Here is a 17126-nt window from a genome sequence, read left to right as displayed (position 1 = left end):
TTGATCCGGTTAAGTCATAACGGGTGCAGATAAAAAGGTTTCTTTCAAGGAAGAAAATGCCTACATGGCCTCGGGGGACCAGACCTTAGGGTTCGCTGATCTCCGGGTGAGGGCTGTAATGGGAGCAATAAGTGTGGAGAATTGCCTATAATAATTGGTAAAACCAATAATGCGTTGAACAGCTTTCAGACTCAGCATTTGAGGTGATTGCAGAAACCTTTTCCGGATCCATCTGCAATCCTGAACCAGAGACTATGTATCCCAGAAAAGGAATTTGAGGTTCCTCAAAAATACATTTCTCGAGTTTGCAAAAGAGTTTGTTTAGACGTAAACGGAACAGAACCTCTTTTATATGAGAATGGTGGGTAACAAGATCAAGCGAAAAGATTAATATATCATCTAGATATACCACCACTAATTTGTAGAGAAGGTCTCAGAAAATCTTGTTAACAAACGATTGGAACACAGCAGGAGTATTGCAAAGCCCAAAGGGCATGACGAGGTACTCATAGTGCCCATCTCGAGTACTGAAGGCAGTCTTCCATTCGTCCACCTCACGAATCCAGATTATATTGTAAGTGCCTCGTACATCTAATTTCAAGAAGATCTTCAAGCCACTGATCTGATCAAACAGTTCAGAAATAATGAGGAGAGGATACCTGTTTTTAACAGTAATAGCGTTTATATGACTCCTAGAACAACCTCCCTGTCACCGACTAGGAGGGAGCGTTTCCCGGCTATTTAGAACAGGAGATAAGCAGATGACCAGCCTCACCACTGTATAGACAAAGATTCTGATTTAGTCTTCTTTCCCTTTCCTCAGGAGACAACCGAGACCGTCCTATCTGCATAAGTTCATCCACAGGAACTGGGTTCGGGATCTGGAAATGAGGAGCGAGGCGAGGAACAAAACGTCTGGCAGAAGATCTCTCTTGAATATGTTCCTGGAAGCGAAGACCTACCATATTACATAGGGAAATAAGGGAATCAAGATCCGCAGGGAGTTTGCGAGGTACCAGCTTGTCCTTAATGCAATCAGAAAGTCCCTGCCAGAATGTTGCCACGTGTGCCTCATCGTTCCACTTGAGCTTGGAAGCCATGGTACGGAACTGAACTGCATATTGACCGAACATTTGGGAACCGTGGTGTAGGGAAAGGAGGCTGGAGGCTGCGGATGAAACCCGGCCCGGTTCATCAAATATTTTCTGGAAGGCTGTTATGAAAGAAGAGACGTTCTGTAAAAGGAGATCATCACGTTCCATTAACGGTGAGGCCCATGTTAGGACCTGTCTGGAGTGTAGGGAGATTATGAAAGCCTCCTTTGAACATTCGGAAGAAAAGGATCCAGAATTACATTCTAAATCAATTGAGCATTGGTTCAAAAATCACCGACATATCTTAGGGTCCCCATCAAATTTCTCTGGTGTGGGCAGCCCCAGAGAGGAGGAAGAGACTGTCGCAGGAGCAGAAAGAGGAGGGCTTGTTCTGGAAGAGGTGACAACAACAGGTTGAGCAACAGGCAAAGAGGCCTGAAGAGAATCCAATCGGGAGGCTATTCCTTGAATATATTGCAGTAGACGGGCCTGCTTGGCATTGTGTTGTTCGACCTTATTAGCCAGATGGAGCAGCAAATCACGAGTACAGTTTGTGACCATGTTATACGATCAACTATAACAGATCAATCCGTTGGTAAAACAATATCTAACGGAAGCACAGGGACAGGAAAAGAAGGGTTATGATACCCGAACCACCTTACGCAACTTTAAAACAGGTGATAGGGTACTGGTCCTGGTACCAACTGAAGAAAGCAAGTTGTATGCACATTGGCAAAGCTCTTATGAAGTAATAGAGCCCATAGGGTAAGTAAATTACTGGGTACGGCAACTTGGAAGACGGTGGAAAGAGCATGTCTACTGCATTTACTTTGGGAGCAGTAAAAACTGAGAACTGCATAGACACCTTTTCAGAAATGACAAGCATTAGAAATGGTAGTTCTGAATACGGACATTTTTCCCGCTATTCCAGGGTGCACCAAGATAAATGAACCTGACATTGTCACCCCACTAGGGGTTATAGTTAACATGTGGCCATATAGAAGTGCTCCAGTAAAGCGAGAGGTGGAGGACATGTTGTAACTCGGGGAGGTAGAGGAGTCCACCAGCAAGTGGAATAACTCCATAGTCCTTGTACCAAAGCCTTCGGGGGCCATCCGCTTCTGTAATGATTTTAGGAAGTTGAATAAGGTGTTCAGATTTGACACATATCCAATGCCGCGTGTAGATGAGCTAGTGGAGAATCTGGCCAATAGTCAGATCTAACAAAAGGGTATTGGCAGATACGACTCACTGCCTTGGCCAAACATAAAACAGCTTTTTTTAACACCTGATATATATATATATATATATATATATATATATATATATATATATATGTGTGTGTGTGTGTCCAGGCTGGCCAAGAGCTGAGGCTGCTATGGAAACGCAGGGTGAAGCAGTGGCCAGCCATACAAGAGAGAGTCTGTGAGGAGAAGAGAGAGAGGCAGGAAGGAGAAAGCTGACAGGAAGAGGTGCTGGCAGTGTGAAGTGCATCACAGCAACAAGAGCAGGAGTGAGGTGTGTGTAGAAAGCAGAGTCTGCCAAAACGACCGAGTGTATATACCCAAGCGATGCAAAGAGAAGCTGGATGTAGATTAGCTGGATCACTGTAGCTGTAGAAAATCCACTATCAAGTTGTCTAAGCAGCCTGAGGGAGCCTATGTGCGGAGAGGAAGACTCCCGCTATTAGCGAATTCCGTGTGAGCAGAGCGAGACAGCTAGCAAGATCATGCTTGCAGTTAGTCTACAACCAAACAATGGCTAAGACCCTCATCTTCAAAGGAGAGAGATAAGTAACAAAAACACACCAAACACTGTGACACTACTAATACTGCACAAATATCAGAGACTATGTTACCTGTCAGAGATATAATGAAAATTACCAACGTTTCAACAAGTGCATCAACATTAATTAGTTAACCTCACAAACTATTTAATATTGGCAGGATTGTAATTATTGTTGATTTATATTTTCACACTATGTGCGTTGTGGGAGAGTTTGGGGCACCAGTGAATGTATGTGTGGTGGACATCTTGTTGTTTACTTATTACTTTACTGTTGCCTTTGATTAATATCTTACCCGCTGTCCCATTTATCCTGGTCTTAGTTTCCCCATATTTAAATCCACCTCTCCCATTCCTTTTCCCCCAAATAACCACCCAGTTGATTTTTTGCAACCTCTATGTGCGGTACATTATTATTTAGAGGGTTAGTGTGGTTGGGTCAAGAAAGTGTATTATAAAGATTCTAAAAAGATTCAAGCATTCCGCTTGAATCTTTATAGATCATTAATAATTCCCAAGATGTCTCATTGTTCTCTGTTTACACCTGTTTTTAAGTCTAAAAGATTTGGGTCTAGAGATCCTATTAGACCTCCTCCAGTAGTCATCGATGATCACCAAGAATACATAATGAAATTAATAATATATTTTACGTGGGTCCATGGTCAAATTCACTATCTACTCCATTGTAAGGGCTATGTGCCTAAGGAAAGATCCTGAATTTCGGAAAAAAATGTACCGATTCTCCCTGTCTGCTGCCTGTCTCGATCCTTGGCAACGTTATTTGTACTTCCTATATGCTGCTTGTCTCGAACCTTGGCTTGCCACTTTGGATTACCCTGCTTGCACCTAGGCAGATATTACCAAACTATATCTTTGCTAATCAGTATTCAAATAAGTCCCTACAACTGAGAGTTCAAGTCCTGGGGGCATCCAAGTACCTGTGAGTAAAACACACTCTTGCTTTATATTGGTGAAGACCTCAATTAGTTCTGGGTCTAAGGGGTATATTCAATTGTCGGCGGAAACGCCGAAAATCTCGCGCTCCGCACACTATTACCATGATTACGGAATAGTGCACGGAAAAAACTTTATTACGGTAGTTTTCTCGCTGGATTACAGCTTGCAGCTCCCTGAGCCACAAGCTGAAATCCAGCTAACTACCATAATAACGGTAGTAGTTTTAACGCCTCGGAAACCCGCGACAATTGAATATGCCCCTAAGAATTTAATTGGTGTCGTAACAGTAATGATTAAGATGGTTGATATAAGTGCAACCACAAGAGGGTGCTGTTTGGTCTCATATTGAAAATAGTAAAGTCAAAAGTGTGTGAACTTATTTATCATTCAGAGTGGGATGCTACATGCATCTAAACACAAGTGGTAGGTGAAGGTGGATTTTACTTACTAAGTACTACACTATTTTATATCTATTAGTTAGTTTATGATGGATTGGAAAAAAAACAAGAACAAACTGAATTTGGTATTATCCAAAGTGGAAAATTCTTCAGTGAAAGGACATTTATGCAGCACATTTGGACAATTGGGGATATATATATATATATATATATATATATATATATATATATATATATATATATTGTGACTTGAGCTTGAGCACTAGGCAAGTGGTGGATGGCAGAAGTATATGTCCCAGGCTCCCAAGCTTTCTGTCTTGTATGCTCTAAAACCACAGCAGACTAATTAGAAGTTGCCCCTGAAGGTGCTGACAAAAAGTTGCTATTCAATTTCCTCTGTCTCATTCTGTGGAGGAGATTTGATGCCTCCTGAGAGACACTGCAAATGTTGACCAGTAAGGCTAGATACACACTACAGAAAATATCTTCTGATGCGATATAGTTAACGATTTTACCAATGACTTTAAAAAAAGTCCCAATCAGAATGCTGATTGATGATTCATTTACCATTCATCGCTTCATCGCTTCACATCCCATTCATCCTCTGCCGCTGCAGCGCTGGACTGCACTGACAGCCTGTTTAGTGAGACATGAGGAAATCAGTAACAGCCGGGACGTCAGGAACCTCCTGCACAGGCGCGTCTGAAGAATGGAAACATCACTACTTCAACCAGCGCTATTGGAGTGGTAGGACCAAACGGAGCTAGGAACTTTCCTTCAAAAGACTTTGTGTCTGGACGGCTATTATAGTCAGCGCACCCCATCTGTTTGCTTGCAGTCTTTAAGGAATACCGCGGACGGACTGAGAACTGCTATCAAGAAATCGTGAGTTATACACACCAACACTGCTCTGCATTGTTCCTTATTGTTATGTCCTATACAGTTTGGAGCCTCCGGATATACCACCATTCCCTTCAGTACTATTTATTGAGGTCTGCATCTCCATCACCCGAGTATAAGCCGAGGAGGGCTTTTTCAGCACAAAAAAAGTGCTGAAAAACTCGGCTTATACTCGAGTATATACGGTATTTAGATTTGGAAAAAGACTGTGCCCAAACATGGAGGATTTAATTTAATTAAACCTTGCTACAGGGTACCTTGACTCAACAGGCAGCTATTAAAGCTCAGCAAGAAGCCACCAGGGTGCAGCTGTTAGTCCTTGAAGAATGCCAAAGGCAACAACAGGTGGATATTGAGGAGTCCCAGGGGGCAACAGCACCAAGACCAGGATGTCCTCCGTAAATGTGAGCTCTGTTCAAGAGAGAGCTCTTAATGTATTTTTCCATGAGTAAGGAAAGTCTCAGGAGCAAGTTATAGAAATTTCCAGATTTGTGAGACGAGAAAAAGAAGTTGCGGAAACAAGATATGATTATAGAGCACATGGGGAGAGACATATAGATAGTTTGAATATAGAGCATGAAAAAGTTCAGGTGACCACAAAGACAATGGCGCAACATAACTAGAAACTGGATCATAACCTACAGCAACTTCAAGCTAAGATACAGACGCTTGAAGCAAATTTATTGCCATTGCAAATATCTAACTCTGAACTCAGAGAGAAAATTGGGATGCGGCAGGCAGAAAATAAATTGCTTGATGAAAATGTAAGACGTTGGAGGGCCCGAACACAGCAGCTCACTGAAGAGACTGAACGCTTGAAAACTGATATTGCAAGGTCAAATGTAGCTCAGAATACAAGTCAAAGTCTGTGTCAGAGGGTAAAATAAGAAGGAGCCAAACTGAGGAATGAAAAGGAAAAGCTGCAGAAAGAACTTGATGCCAAAGTTGAAGATATTCAAGAGAATATTAAGACCATAGCAAAATATTGGAAGGCAATTGAAAGACTCACTATGAAGAATTAAAGATTCGGCATGATAAACTGGGTGCTGAGAGCTCCTCAGAAAGCACAATCAGAAGAGCGAGCTTCTCAAAAAGAAGTATAGGAGTTAAGAGATTCTCGTGCCAAGGCTGAAACAAAGATATCTGCAATGGAAAGCCAACAAAAGTCTGTAGATCAAAAAGAAAATGGAGTTACATCTCAACAGGAACAAACCTCACAAATTCATTCAGCGTTGTCCAAAATTCAAAAGGACCTTCAATACAAGACTAAGGGCTAGATTTACTAAGGTGCGGGTTTGAAAAAGTGGGGATGTTGCCTATAGCAACCAATCAGATTCTAGCTCCAAAAGGTGGCACAGACCTTGCATATTACCAACCTGCCTCTGCAGCAGTTGAAAGGGACGAAAAGTTAGCCGCATCAGAAGGTTGAGTTCCTGTCCTCGGCTATTGCTCCACTGAAAGTGGTGCAGACTAGAGATGCTTAGGCTCGGTTTTCTGAAAACTGAGCCCACCCGAACTTAGGGGATCTGAGTAGACTCACGAGCCGGCTCATTACTTTTGTGCGTCCTCGGTTCGGAATTGAGGCAAAACGTCATTGTTGCGTTGTCGGATCTTGAGGGTTTTGGATTCCATAGTACCTCTCTCCACAGGAGATCCAGCACCATTGCTCACACAGAAACAGGGGTAGCAGTGTTCTTGTCACTTGACAAAAATTGACTGGAAATGATTGGAAATTAATGTTATTTAGGTTATTATTATTATTATTATTATCATTTATTTGTTGGGCGCCACAAGGTTTCCGCAGCGCCGTACATAGTACAAACAGTAGACCGTACAGGGTTAAACAGTACAGAACGATAAACACAAAGTACCAATGCTTCAGTAACTCCGGGACAGCCATAAGGAGTAAGGACAGAGCAGAAGAACAGGTATGGAGACACGGGGGAAGAAGGGCCCTGCTCATAAGAGCTTACATCCTAAGGGAGGGTGGACAAATCAGACACGAGAGGGAGCTGGTGATGCCAGGGGAGTGAGGGAATAGCGAGCAGAGTAGATGAGGGGTAAGGTGGACGGTTGATAAGCTTTGAGGAACAGGTGAGTTTTAAGTGCTCGTTTGAAGGAGCACAAATTGGGAGCGAGACGGATGGAACGAGGGAGGTCGTTCCAGTGCAGTGGGGCAGCTCGGGCGAAGTCTTGGATTCTGGAGTGGGAAGTGGTAATTAGAGTGGAGGAGAGGCGACGGTCATTAGCAGAGAGCAGGGACCGGGCAGGAGTGTGAATGGTGAGGAGGTTGGCGATGTAGGGAGCAGTAGACAGGGAGAGAGCCTTGTAAGTGGTGATAAGGAGTTTGAAGAGGATTCTGTAGGGGATGGGGAGCCAGTGTAAGGCATGGCAGAGAGGGGAGGCAGAGGAGGAGCGGCGTGAGAGAAAGATGAGTCTAGCAGCCGCATTGAGTACAGAGCGGAGGGGGGCGAGATGTGAGAGGGGGAGGCCACTGAGGAGAAGGTTGCAGTAGTCGAGGCGGGAGATGATGAGTGCGTGGATGATGATTTTGGTGGCGTCTTGTGAGAGTGGGGGTCGGATGCGGGCGATGTTGCGCAGCTGGAATCGACAGGCTTAAGCAAGGGATTGGACATGGGGGGCAAAAGAGAGAGATTAGTCGAGGGTGACACCCAGGCAGCGGAGTTGGATGACAGAGGAGATGGTGGTGTTATTAACAACGATAGAGAGGTTGTGGTGGGAGGGGAGTCTAGGGGGAGGAAAGACAATGAGTTCGGTTTTAGAGATGTTAATTTTGAGAAAGCGTGAGGACATCCAGGCGGAGATGGCAGAGAGGCAGTCAGATACCCGAGAGAGGAGGGAGGGAGAGAGATCAGGAGAAGAAATGTAAAGTTGAATGTCGTCAGCATAAAGGTGATACTGAAGACCAAAGGAGGAGATAAGGGCACCGAGGGAGGATGTGTAGAGCGAAAAGAGTAGGGGGCCGAGGACAGAGCCCTGGGGGACTCCTACCGAGAGAGGGGAGGGGGTGGAGGAAGAGCCAGACATGGAGACAGAGATGGAGCGGTTAGCAAGGTAGGAGCAGAACCAGGCATGGACGGAACCAGAGAGGCCGAGAGAGAGAAGAGTTTGCAGAAGGAGGGGGTGGTCCACTGTGTCAAAGGCAGCGGAGAGGTCAAGAAGGATGAGTATAGAGAAGTAACCCTTAGATTTGGCCGATAGGAGGTCATTGGTCACTTTGGCCAGGGCAGTTTCAGTAGAGTGGAGGGGGCGGTATCCAGATTGAGAGGGTCAAGGAGGGAATTTTCCGAGAGATATCTGGTGAGGCGACAGCAGACAATTCGCTCAAGAAGTTTGGAGGCGTAGGGGAGAAGAGAGATGGGGCGATAGCTGGCGACAGAGGTGGGGTCAAGATTAGGTTTTTTGAGGATAGGAGAGATAAGAGCATGTTTAAATGAGGAGGGTACTACATCAGAGGAGAGTAATAGGTTAAAAATGTGTGCCAGGTAGGAGCAGGCAGTGGGAGAGAGAGAGCGAAGGAGGTTAGAGGGGATGGGATCGAGAGGACAGGTGGAGGTGGAGAGGAAAGAATAAGGGAGCGAACTTCTTCGCCTGATGTGGGGGAGAAGGAGCACCAGAGTTGATTGTTGGAGGGGGGTGGAGCGATGTGGACAGCGGGTGAGGGGATTGAGGCGGAGATGTTGAGTCTGATGGCTTCAATTTTGGAGGAGAAGAAAGTGGCAAAGTCAGCAGCAGAGAGGGAAAGTGGTACCGGAGGGGGAGGGGGAGAAAGGAGGGAGTTGAAGGTGGCAAACAGGCGGCGGGGATTAGAGGACTGAGAGGAAATGAGGGACTTGAAGAAGGTTTGTTTGGCAAGGGAGAGGGCAGAGCAAAATGAGGAGAGGATAAATTTAAAGTGGAGGAAGTCAGCCAGGGAGCGAGATTTCCTCCAGAGGCGTTCCGCAGTGCGAGAGCATTTTTGGAGGAAGCGGGTGAGTTTGGAGTGCCAAGGTTGGGGAATGAGGCGGCGTCGGCAGATAGGAGAGGCAGGGGCGACCGCATCCAGGGCAGTAGTGAGGGAGTGGTTGTAGAGAAAGGATGCCTGGTCAGGGCAGGTCAGGGAGGGAATGGGAGAGAGGAGAGAGTCAAGAGAAGAGGAGAAAGAGATGGGGTCGATCGCTTCAAGGTTGCGTCTGGTGAGGGTGGCTTTCGGCGGGGGAGGAGCAGGGGAGGAGGACAGAGTGAAAGAGAGCAGATGATGGTCAGAGAGTGGGAAGGGAGAGTTGGAGAAATCAGAGAGATCGCAGAGATGAGAGAAGACAAGGTCGAGAGAGTGACCAAGACAGTGGGTGGGGGAGGAGGTCCACTGGGAGAGGCCTAAGGAGGAGGTGAGGGAGAGAAGCTTGATGGTGGTAGGGTCGGAGCAGTTGTCAATGGGGATGTTGAAGTCGCCAAGTATGATGGAGGGAAGGTCGAACGAAAGGTAGTGGGGGAGCCAGGCAGCGAAGTTATCTAGGAAGAGGGAGGTGGGGCCAGGGCGACGATAGATGACAGAGACACGGAGGTGGATGGGAGAGAAGAGACGGATTGAGTGAACTTCAAAGGAGGAGAAATAGAGGGAAGGTAGGGTGGGAATGACCCGAAAAGTGCAGCAGGGGGACAGGAGAAGGCCCACTCCACCTCCTGGACGTTCATCCGGTCTGGTGGAGTGAGTGAAGGAGAGGCCACCATAGGAGAGAGCGGCAGGTGAGGCGGTATCAGAAGGAGTGAGCCAGGTTTCAGTGATGGCAAGAAGGTTAAGAGAGTTGGAGATGAAGAGGTCGTGGATAGAGGTCAGTTTGTTACGGACAGACCTGGAGTTCCAGAGGGCGCAGGAGAATGGGAGAGAAGGATGAGGAGAGATGTGGATAAGATTGTCGGGGTTAATGGAGCGAGGGGGGGAGTGAGGGTTGGACCAGTGAAGGGAGGAGGGGGAGAGGTGGGACCATGAGAGAAGGACTGGTGGAGGTGGCCCGGGGAGAGGATGGGTATGGGAAAGGAGCGGGACGGCATAGTGAGAGACAAGAGTGGGAGAGACACGGCAGCAGAGGCAGGAGGAGAGAAATGGAGTTAAGTTTGGTTATGGATGACGGAGCAGAGAAAGACAGTAAGAGGGCCAGTATGGGATAGAGGAACGGAGTGAAAACAGAAGGGCAGAGGCAAAACAATATGAACGATGCCAAGTGGGGAAGAGCAGGGGCAAAGCACTGTAGACAATGAAAGTTGAGGAGAATAAAATAACAATCTAAGCAATAAAACAATGAGCAATAAAACAATGAGTGGTGGGGAACAATTAAATAAAGGTGGGACGGATAAGTGTGATTCTATAACAATAAATAAGTAAGCAAATAAATACAAAAATTGGTGGAAGTTGAGATGAGACACAAGAAGCAGTGATGGGGCTACAGAGAGCCCTTACCAGGAGGGCCGGAACGAGAACTCAGGAACGGGAGAGTCCAGGAGGAATAAGGAAGTCACAGAAGCCAGAGTGGACCAAGGGGTCAGGGAATCCGGAGGCACAGGAGCTGGAATTGTCCGAATGGTCAAGCGATCCAGAGGGATAAGAGTTCCAGAGGGTCAAGCCAAACAGTTCAGGTTAATGATAATGTAGGGATAAAAAAGATCCAAATTATGTGATTTTAGTAAAAAAAAGAAATAAGGATTTTAGAAAAAAATGGGGATCCAAAACCAAAACCAAAACATGCAAGGGTGGTTTTGCCAAAACCAAAACACAGGGGTTTAGTTAGTGCCAGGCAGGCAAGGATTTTGTTTCTGTATGTTTATTTTTTATGGGTGGAAAATAAGAATAAACAAACAGAAACAAAATCCTTGCCTGTCAGGGACCCACTATCTCAAGTGGGGGACCTTGTGTTCCACACAGATACAAAATACAAGACTTCCTGGTCAACGTTTGCAGTGTCTCTCAGAAGCATCCAACCTCCTCTCCAGCCTGTGAAAGACATTGGAAACTGCCTAGCAACTTTTTGTCAGCAACTCGCATCTCTTGATTATTCTGCTGTGAGACTAGGAGGTCAGAAGACCCATACTGGGCCTTATGTATGTAGCCCACCCTTCTCTCTCTCCATACATAACCCCAGGGACCCTTACCAGCTTTTTCTGAAGTTGAATACACTCTTTGGGAAGCTACTGTCCATACAAGACAGATTCTCTGTCTGCCTCTCAGTCAACGGACACATGTATATAGTATGTGGCTGCAGGCAACCCGCACCTGCAAAGAGGGGGGTGATTGCCTCAGAAGGATGACAATTGTTTAAATTTGTTAGTTGTTTTGAAAATTGTAGAAAGATGGGACTTAGGGGGTCTGGATAACATCATGACAGTCTTGAAATCTTGATCCTGATGCATTCTAGCAACTGTGAGGATACCGAGGTAATATTTAGCCATGTTTGCAATGCTTGCCAACTGATCTGTCCGTAGATTAATTCTATTCTATACATAAATCATTAGGCAAATAATGGGTGAAAGACAGATTTTTTAATATATCAAACACACAAAAAATAGCAAATATACTACGGTATACCACACTACGAACTACATACTCCTATAACTCTTGATCTTAATCTAAAATGACGCTTCATCCTGTTCTTTGCCCAGTTGGAAACTGCACAAGCGACACCTCAACCGCCAGAACATATTCTTACTAAATAATCTATTTTTGCCACTATTGGTTTTGGCCCTTTCTGCATAATATGTGGCAGCTACCAGGAAAGGCCACCTATTCCCTGAGTTTCAAAAAAGAAACCCCCGGGACATAATACAAGCTGATCGATGTCTCACATATAAATTCAGATTGTTTGTTTCCACTAAGAAATTAAAAAGAGAGGTACGATGATATCCCAATGTTTTAACTGCCAGTCACCTAAGGATCTGTACAACTCTTGAATTAGTTCAGGCAACATTACTGGTGGTCAGGTATCCAACACACAGTGCACATAGTACACAAACTATCTTAGCTCCAAAGAAAAACATATTTATCCATCACCTATAATCCACAGTTCAAATCAGACCTTAGAGTATATATTAACTATCTAGTGGAGTTTGTATTCAACAATCCACTAACCAGACACCATTCTTTGCCAACTATGTTTTCCATTCAAGGGCTTACCCTTCTGCCAAACTCCACGCAAAAGATTCTAGTAGTGTTTCATGGGTTTTTGCACATCCATATCTAAAGCCTACTAAACCTCTACCATCAGTTGGAGTCTAGAGACATCAAGGAGCATATTTACTAAACTGCGGGTTTGAGAGAGTGGAGATGTTGCCTATAGCAATCAATCAGATTCTAGCTGTCATTTTGTAGAATGTACTAAATAAATGACAGCCAGAATCTGATTGGTTGCTATAGGCAACATCTCCACTTTTTCAAACCCGCAGTTTAGTAAATCCAGTCCCAAGAGTATATTGTGGAGGTCAAAGGTAAGCTCCAATATCTTGTCAATTGAAAAGTTTATAGTTTGAAAGGTCCTATAAACCTGCAGCAGATATTTCTGCCCCACATCTAATTGCTCTAATTTGCCTTTCACTCCTGTCACCCACGTAAACCTGGGGTGCCTGGTAGTTGCCTTATAAGGAAGGGTTATATTGTGTTCGGTGGTACTCACTTTTAGGATGCTGTAAATCACGACACTACTTACCCCAGCAGGATTGCAGTGAAGATCGTATCGCCGACTCACTGGAAAGACAGGCAGCTGAAAAAGCAGACTTTACTCAATTGCAGAAGCCGAAGAACCCGGCAGCGTCCGAAGATGTCAGATTGAAGAGACAGACTGTCATTCAAGCTCTTAAGGTACTAATTTAAGGAGGCGCCGCCTGTACAAAGTTCTTTACCAAGCCATGTACACCAGGGGTGTCCAACCTTTTAGCTTCCCTGGGCCACATTGGAAGACGACGAGTTGGTTTGGGCCGCACATAAGATACACTAACAATAACGATAGCTGATCATCCAAAAAACCATAGAAAACATAGTTAACATATATATATGAGAAAAAAAAGTGATATAATATATATATATATATATATATATATATATATAATCACTTTTTTTTCAAATCCCCCTATACTTACCTTTCAATCACCCTGTTCAAAAAATCCTCTCTAGTTATCATACTATAATCACTTTTTTTATTGTTTCGATACAATATCAATAAAGTGCATTTAAGCCAGGCATTGTATATCAGGGTGCCCTGACCAGGCCTGCGGTACCTGACACATACACCACTGTGAAACCAAATTGTGACCTGTTTTGCTAATTACACCACTATGTTAGTTAAGGGATAACAACTCATAATGGGCCAAAGAGAATAATATATAATGCCCCATTAGTATTACAAGTAGAAGTATGTAGCAGGGAGATAAGGTCCATGATGCTCCAGGACCAGGTGACTTTTATTCACTGGTCAGCATCCCTTGAAATAATAAAAAAAATCCCCCTTAATTTACCCTTTAATCGGCTTGTTCTCCTGTCCTCTTCTCTTCTTTTCTCCAATTCTGTGCTGCTGATTGTTCTTCTCGAGCGGGTGACTCCTCTGTGCTGCGCTCCGCAATGGATGTTGGGCGTGATGATATCACGCCCGACATTCACTGCGAGCACCGCACGGAGGAGGAGACAAGGGAGGGAGCCGGAGTACCAGCTGACGTGACCGCAAGGTAAGTATTCTCTTTTCTTTGTTTTTGCAGGATTTTTTTTTCCATTAACAGTGCTGCCCCCTTGCCACAACCAAAACTCCCTCTGGGCCACATTCACAGGCGTCGTGGGCCGCATGTGGCCCGCGGGCCGCGGGTTGGACAACCATGATGTACACTGTACAGGCAGATTGAGGCATTCCAATACATCTGCTTATTTCCACTGTTTACACTGGTTACCTTGACATCACTTAACTTTCCTAACACTTAAGAGCTTAGCATCACCAATCAGCAGTGTGAGCGCTGGTCTGATTAATTTATTGAGATTGGTTCCAAGAGGCTTTTTAAGGCTATCAGCAGCATGGTCTCATTCTTTGTTATAGTGTTAGCTTGCTTAGGCGCTATGCTCTGTATCTGTTTCGTTGTCTAGTGGATTTATAACCCTTCTTATTTATTGACTATTCTTGTCTGTTACATGCATTGACCTTAGCTGATTTATTGATTATCCCTTACTGCTGCCAGTCCTGAACTCAGTTTGTGACCCCTGCTCTTTTGTTTGCTGCATGGTACTATTTTGATTTGCACATGACTATCCTGGCTTTTGTATTCAATTACCACTTATCATCTGGCATTTGCTCTGTGTTGGATCAGTGTACTAATTTTCAGGATATCCTTTGTATTGACCAGTTTATAAATATAAACCTATACTATTCAGAGCTGGATTTAGACCTCATAGGGCCCTAGGCAGGATACTGGTTTGGTGCCCCCCTCCGTGAAACAATATTAACTTTTAATAGGTTCTAGAAAAGATAGTGCAGACAATGTTATACCAATAAATATTAACTTTTAATTAAATCCTTATATAAAACAGAGTGCAAATAATGTTGTATATAGCTTTAAATGCTAAGAATTCTTACCCCAAACTTTTTTTTTGTAACTATACACTTGACATTAAACATACTGCAAACAATCTTCTATTCCAATTTTTGCTGTTAAATAGAATATATTAACTTTAAATGTCTGATATCAGAGAAAATGTCAACTATGTCCTAAGAAAAAATCCCTAATCACTAGACACAGTTTTATTCAATTACTTTTAACAAATATAACATCCCTTTACAATTCTACAGTGCTATTCTGCGTGGTTTTTTTTGGGCAAAATCATCCACTAGGTCATTGAAGTCCAGTTGTTTAACAAGACCTGATACCACAGATAGCAAAGATAGTGCTGATAGACGATCTTGGCCCATGGTGGTTCTTCTTTCATTTTTAATTCTTTTTAGACATAAAAATGACCTCTCGCCACTGGCATTAGCAATAGGCATACATAAAAAAAATACGTAGCATGGTTTCTGTATTGGGGAATGTATCCATAAGATCATGGTCAATTATATACTGCCTCATTGCCAATGGGTTACTCTCCTCAGGCAACATTGAAGAAAATTGGATAAATTCTTCAGTAAAAGAATCTTCAATGTCGTCTGGATAATTGTTCTGCAGATTATCTGCCAAACTTCGCAGCTCATTTATTGGTATTCCAGATGATTTTAGAATTGCAAATCGCCTATTGATGTTTTCATAGGACTTATTTTATAATATGGAACCGCGCTCTCCTCCCAAGGTTTGTGAGAGCTGCACCTGCTAAGGGTATCCCTCCCTTTGGAATAGATCTAGAAATTTATAATGCTGGGCGCTCATCAAATGATATACCTAAAAATGCAGACCTAGTGATCCAATGATGTTTTAAAACCAATCAATAGATAGTTGCTAACATTTATTAAAATACAATAAAAATACAATAAAGGTATAGTCACGTGTTATCATGAATATATGGCTAATGAATAGTGAGATAATGATATGTACATTAATGGAATTAATATCACTTGAATTGATAACGTGATCTACACAATAATGTACATGATATCAACCTGACTGCATACTGACAGATAAATACATGGACAATAAATGAATAACATTAATGGAAATCTAAAAAATAGTCCATATAACACAGTTCTATTTATCCGGATTGGTGATGCGTGCTGCTGAGGATATACCCCATAATAAAATTGTCAATATAAATAAAAATAAAAATAAAAACAGTCCTCATGAGGGTTGTAAACTTTCAATTCAGAGAGATCCGTCGCGCTTACATACATGTATCAACAATGATGAATGTATCAAAAAATTTAGTTGTATAGATCCATGCAGACATGATACTTGCGATTTGAAGTTTAACGGGTGTGGGGTTCAACCTTTGCATTAAATCCAGTATAGTGTCCCAATTATAGACAGACATACAAATTATCAGCTGGTCCAAAAATGAAAAAATAAAAAGTAAAAAAAGGGGAGATAGTTCAGCAGCGGGTGATCACGCCGCTGCTGTTAGCGGCTAACAGTGCGTTCCACTGTGAAGCGCAAACGCACTTCCGGTATTGACGTCACTTCCGGATAGTGCTTTAGGCCAATAGAATGATAATGGGTGGAGGCCCAACGCGTTTCGCCCTGCTCCGGACTTTCTTTGTTGTCCCAAAACCTTGGGGCCAGCGTTATTTGGCGCCAACACCAACTACAGATAGGGATGCAGTGATAGCTTCCATTTAGTGGCAGGCAGAAAAAAACGTTTTTTAGCTACAATAGGGGATCTTGTATTAGCCAGATAAAAATAGCTCAGCTGCTGAGACTAGTGTCTTTCACAGAGACTACACATAAGCTCACTCATATCAGGGAACTCTTTCAGTACCACAGAGCTGCTACTGGTAATGAGCTAATTACATGTGGTATAGCTGACAAGGTCATACATTGCAGGAATTGCACCAGCCTTATCATAGATGCACCTGAATGTATAATTGCTGTGAACAGTATCTACTATAGAGACTGTCATTTGTTTTACATCAGGGACTTTTTCTGGTAACATAGAGCCATTACTGGCAATAAGTTATCTGCCTTTATTATTGCTGACAATATTACACAGTGCAGGAAGCACACCAGCCTCAGTATAGATGTGCTATGGTGTAGTGCTTCATACTGCCAATAATCCAGATTAAGCCTTGTATTTCAAACTTACCAATAGCATCACACAAGCTAAGACCTTTTTGAGCTAGGGGGTTCCCCTTATTAAATTCACCAAGATCCAGTACCTTACTCCGTTATCTGCCTGCTACATTTGTTATAGTGGTGACTAGAAGGCTTGTAACACCAACACAATAAGAGACACGGTTCTCAATTACTCTTTAAATCATTTTTGTCTTCTTACCAACCACCACTTACCAGTAAATGGTTTGCTAAAAAAGGTTTTATACAAGATACTCTT

The sequence above is a fragment of the Mixophyes fleayi genome, chromosome 2, assembly GCF_038048845.1.
Source record: "Mixophyes fleayi isolate aMixFle1 chromosome 2, aMixFle1.hap1, whole genome shotgun sequence".
Taxonomy (NCBI): Eukaryota; Metazoa; Chordata; class Amphibia; order Anura; family Limnodynastidae; genus Mixophyes; species Mixophyes fleayi.
Note: the sequence above shows the minus strand (reverse complement) of the source record.